Here is a 6,257-nt window from a genome sequence, read left to right on the forward strand (position 1 = left end):
CTGACCACTGCGATCTCCCCATTCAATAACAAAGATCTTGTTAAAGAGGACATATTACAAAAATCTGAATTTTGTGCTACAGTATAATTGTGTCCCCAGTGCTTCTATCAACCTAGAAAATTTGAAAAAGATCAACAGTAACTTAGTTTTGATAAACCATTCTCTGCAAGCATGTGGAAAAAATAGGTCATTGAAATTTGGCTCCCCTTGTGATGTCAGAAGGGGATAATACCGCCTCTTAATCTGCACTATCCAATCACTGCACTGCCATTTTGTACAGATATCAGCTCATTTGCATTTAAAAGAAAACACCCAAAAACATGATATTTTTGCTTACACCTAGAAAGTGGCAATTTTAACATGCTATAATTGTCACGAACCGCACACACACAAAGATCCAATAGCAGTTTTATTAGGGTAATCCGTAATCATAGTCCAGACAGGCAAAAGGACATACATATTAAACAATCCAGAACATTAAACAAACAAGAACGCAGAAAGGCAGTGTGACATAAAACAAGGACTCCGTGACAAGAACTGAACCGACAGATTTTGCGCTAAAATTTCACATACAAACTCTGGGGACACCAAAGGTTTATTTTACATCCCCTTTAATATTAAATATCTTTGTTTCATCCCAGCTGACATGGTCAAAAGTAACAATGATGTAAACTTATGTTCAATGTGAAAGTCGAAATCTGTCTAAAAGATTATCTTTTAAAGTTACGGTTTCTAATACTGATACTTTCACCCCCGCTCTCCCATATTGAACATTCAAAATAACAAATTCTTGTGTTAGAACTTTCAGCACACTAATGCTTTAAGTTTTGCTTTAAATTAACGCAACTTAAATATTTATGTAGCATGGTAAAATATAAAAATTTCAATTGAAAAATGCAAATTATGATCATTCAAATCATCCAATGAATTCCCATGTGCAATATTTGAGCTTTTGAATCTCTCGCCCGGTTATTTCATGTCATAAACTGATGGGTCTGCGCAGCACGCATGTAGTCAAACACACCTTTGTTATCTAGAGTCGTTTGGGATGCGATGAGACTCGGCGGCATGCAATTGTGTTTTTACAGTTTTACAGCTAAAGTGTCACACTTTGGCACAGTAAGCACACACACCCTGCCCAAACAAAGTACATCGTACAAGAGACCACCTCTGCATAGCATAACAGAGTACGCTTATATCTAAAGTATATTGTTTTTATGGCTACGTGACCGCATGTCGAAACACGCAGTCATGCAAACCATTCCTGTAGATAAGTGTTCCCCGCTTGCGCATTGAGACAAATTGCATCTTCTGGCCTACAAACTCCAGTACAAGCCTGTGACCCCCACGTATGCATAAAAACTGAACTATACTTCAGGCTTAAAGGGTACCACACCCATGTAAAGGACAGTACGCATAGTGTGAGTATGCTTATACTTTCATTAACCAAACACAGAGATTAGTGGAAAAAAAACGTATTATTATGTAATATTAATAATATTATGTGGGTGACGTAATATTATGTGGGTGACATTTACATGCAGATTTAACATTGATTGTTATCATCTTTGACTTGCTCAGCAAGATTCTCTTCAGACTGTCGGCTCTTCGGATGGTTGACCTGAAAGACATTTGCACTTTCCTGCTATAAATGAGAATGTAAAAAACAAACACATACAACAATGCACAAGACTAGACCATATATATAGTTTATTAGTTATATATTCATTTCATTATATCTAGCTATTCTATTCTACATTACTTAACATTGTTTAATTTTACGTTGGCACTGTATTTTCTATGAATGCTGATATGACTGGTTGCTATCTCAAGGTTTTTACACAAGAATGTTGTGAAACAGTATGTACTGCATGTGTTTGGGATAGCAACACCTGCAAAATCTGCTTCTAGTCAGGCAAAGTTAGTCAGCTTTAAACAAATCAAATCTTTATTTGATTATTACTGTACATCACTTCATCTCATGCAATTGTAATTCTGCGAAATACATCTTTTCCGAAAAAAGGCCTGAAAAACCACCCAATGGGAGCATAAAAAAAAGGTTTTCCGATATATGGTGAGGGATGAGTCAGAGAGGAATTCTGTATTTATACATTACATAAAACCGTTTTTACTTGTATTTTTTATATGTGTTAGGTCCATGTGTGTTTGTGCTGTGTCGTGAATGTGAAAATTAACTTCCACCTCCTCTGTCAGCTCTAGCCACTGAAAAGAAATAAGCTGAGAAATCAAGTCAATCAGAAAAGCTGATCAGTGTGCCGTGGAACTGATCGAGGTGGCAGTGCAGTGAGGATGTACATTGGAGCAGTAAAGTATTGCAGTGAAGTGCTGTGTGTACTTGTTGTCAGAAGCTACCATCGGTTGGAGTCGGCCATATTGGAATGAAGAAGACGCTGTGTGGCAGGTGAAGGGTCAGTCTATTATACGCTGTCCACTAGACCAGTGTGGAGGGCAGTGAGACGCTACGGAGTCTCCGGCCCGAGTAACGTGTATTACGGTGGTGACGGTGGAAGGAGGTGCAAGCAGTGAAGATCGTACATGAGTACAATTTAGAGTGTTGGTCTTTCCTGAGAGTGAAAGTATTGAATTGCTGAAGCTTAGTTGGTTACTAACTGCCTGTTACGGAGCCTCTCCAAAGGTGCGCCCCTGTCCTGAGTCCAGCAAATCCCACGCAAAGGAAGGAGAGGGCAGCGTACGGCTCGACAGTGACGGCATCCATCTTTCCAAACTAAGGCCCTGGGAAAGGAAGACTACAGATAACCACTGTACCCACCGCTTACTCACCACCTGCACGTTAGAGAAAGTTCAGTTAAAGGTGAAGTGTGATCTTGTGTTACAGCCCCAGCCTTCTAAAGGAGGAGAACGAAGAGTCAGTTAACCTGCAAACATACTTACCACACCTACTGCTGCTGCGTGTAAGAGAAAGTTCAGTTAAAGGTGAAGTGTGATCTTGTGTTACAGCCCCAGCCTTCTAAAGAAGGAGAACGAAGAGTAGTTAACTGCAAACACACTCCCCACATCCACTGCTGCTGCCACCTGCAAGTAAGAGCAAAGTTAGAGAGTGTTACCAAGAGACGTTTCTGTGTTGCAGACGTGTACCAAAGGAACTAGGAGTACGGACCATACTCACAATTTACCTCCGGTGAAGTTCTGCCTCCAGGATAACGGAGGGTGCCACGGAAAGAAGAAACCCCCAAAAGGCCCCGTCCCCTCCCCTCTTTTTTTATATACTTGCCTGGAGGCCAGAAGAGGCCTCTATTTTTAAGTCCCCTTTCCCTTCCCCAAACCTAACTTTTAAATTATTTAATAAAGCTTATTTTAAATTTCAATTCTTACCTTGTGTGTCTGGTCATTGGGGTGGCATTGGGACCTCCTCGAGGTGGAAACTAGGAAGGGGCGTGACCCTTTCAGCTATCTTAGGTCCGCTCCGACCTGTGTGGCACATGTTTGCAATGAATTAGTGAAATAAACTTTTGTTACAATATTCTATGCATCTGTACTGCAGCTGAATCCAGGGAAGTATGTCGTGATTGGGTCAAATAATGAGAACAACCACTTGACACTCATGGTCTGTTTCTTTTCATTCTCATCCACTCTTTATCACTCTGTTTTAAAACATGTCATTATCTCATTCAAAAAGAAAATTAAAATGATGTTTTTATCTTGTCGTCTCTCCTCCTGTTTGCCTTTTAGTAACACAGGAAAACACTCATAAACATATTTAAGCTGGTCTGAACAATGTTAGGCCATTTTTATTTATTCTGCTTTAATAGAGTAAGCATGCATTATGTCCTTTGAATGATTGCAATGCTTTTTTCGTTAAGGCTCTATGAAGTCTAACTCAAAAAGGAAACAAAATAACACCAGAGAACATTTTAACATTTTTATTTATACATCCAGTTAGCCACATTTGCGTTTTATTGCAGTGCATGCAATAAATGCAGCAAAATACAGTACAAGACAAGACATTAACTTTGGACAAGATACAACAAAAACAATGAGTAGAAATAAATACAGTCTTGTTCAAAATAATAGCAGTACAATGTGACTAACCAGAATAATCAAGGTTTTTAGTATATTTTTTATTGCTACGTGGCAAACAAGTTACCAGTAGGTTCAGTAGATTCTCAGAAAACAAATGAGACCCAGCATTCATGATATGCACGCTCTTAAGGCTGTGCAATTGGGCATGTGCCTCCGGTGTCTTGTCATTGTCCCCGCCCCCTCGTCCTCCTGCTTATTGTTAATTATTACTTATTCCCATCACCTGGTCCCTACTAGTTATCTTGTTTAGTTTCTCTTATATAATGTTCTCTTGTCCTTGTTTCTGTGCAGGTTCATTTTGTATTGTCGGTGTGTTATCAAGTATTGTCAAGTCAAGTCAAGAGTTTTATTGTCAAGTCTAGTCTAGTCTAGTCTAGTGTTTTGTGTCTGTCTATGCTGTATGCCCCCACGTGGGCTTTTGTTTTTGTCTTGTTTGATATTAAAGTCTTTTGTTAACCCCTTCATCGTCCGCTATTGGGTTCATCTGTCCAAACCCTAACAGTTTGGGTACACCAACATGGCGGCGCGGTGGCTTCACAGTTGTGACGTCATGCGCAATCCAGTCATTTATATAGATCAGTGATTTGACTACGAAAAACTGTTATCCAATCATAGCAGTGGGCTTCCAAGTCGTCAATGCGGCCCGCCCATTAAAACGGATTTCTCTAACCAGCCTCAAAACCAGGGTACAAAATGGCCTATTACTTATTGCTTTTGATGTTTTTGGATGTAAAACCATGCAAACGTCATGAGTAGACCTCAGACAACAGTATAAAACAATAAAAACGACAGAGGAAGGGCACCTTTAAATAGTGCAGGAGAAACACCACTAGTAAAAAAAACACTGCTTTTACAGTATATTCATTTTCAGATATAAAGTTTTATTGAGGTTTTTTAGTTACATTTAGTTGATTTGCGAGATGGAATATTGCAAGATAACATGAGCGGTTCACAGCGTGGATGTGCAGCACGCCACATGTGTTCAAATGTAACTTTGTAGACAAAAATTATTAACGTCATTATAGATAAAATGTTGCATTTGTTGTTGAATTTCAAAGCATGGTCTGACCATTTCCAATGCCAAAATGAAACCTGGAAATACATAAGTTAAATATATATATATATATATATATATATATATATATATATATATATATATATATATATATATATATATATATTTATATATATATATATATATATATATATAAAATAGATGCAAGCCTACTTCTATTTATGATTGGTATTTGTGAATATTGTTTTTTGTCTTTCCTAACATTTTTTTTACAGTAATATATGTATATTTTGTAATTTCTAACACAACATTTTCATCAGATTAATGGAATAGAAACTTTTTGGTATTACAGTAATACGATCTGGTTTGGGTGAGTAAATGTCATGCAAATAATGTTACAACGGAAATCTTTAAAGCTCTTAAAATGGTAAATTAGGATTATTAATGTCTTTTTGGTTTGGAGCAACCCAATGACTCTGAACATAAGGTTTGGCCTACAGTAAAGTCCATAAAGTGGATGATCAAAGATATAGTTTATTAATGCCTTAAGGTACATTTGTGTGCCACAGCTGTTACGGTGACTTCTCTATATTCATATAGGAAACATTAGGCCAGGGTGGAGTAACATTTTAACTTTTCTATTATAAAGCTCATACACCCACAGTGGCTGCTGAAGCTGCTTTGATTTCATCTAACCTTGAAGAGCTGCTCTAAATATGTTGACTCTTTCTGTATGTGGACCTCCGGGACCTCGATACAGAATAAAACTGGAGACAGACAGATAGACGGACAGGGCCATCTGCAGGCAGATAGTGGCCCAGGGTCATGAAGCAGCAGCCTGCGTGTTGCTTGTGTCATTTTAGAATCAGTACAGTGATAATTTTGCACAAAGGCCGGTAAAAAACAGGGAAAGTGTGAAAGCTGGGAGGGAATCTTTAAAATGTCCTTGTTTGCCCTCCTTTTATTGGTTTCAGTTGTGGCTTCAAGCAGTAAAGTTATCTGCTCCGATTGACGTCAATGTGATTTTGTAAGGCCTTCCTATCAGCTCATCTGTGTCCTTTACTGTGAGTCTAGTACAGAGGTGGCCAAATCTGGTCCTTTTATCCGGCCCACGAAGCATGAAAGTAGTGAAAAGTGTTTATAAAAGTAGGGTGAAGATGAAAGTCTATGAAATCATTAG

The sequence above is a fragment of the Misgurnus anguillicaudatus genome, chromosome 1 (assembly GCF_027580225.2).
Source record: "Misgurnus anguillicaudatus chromosome 1, ASM2758022v2, whole genome shotgun sequence".
Classification (NCBI taxonomy): Eukaryota; Metazoa; Chordata; class Actinopteri; order Cypriniformes; family Cobitidae; genus Misgurnus; species Misgurnus anguillicaudatus.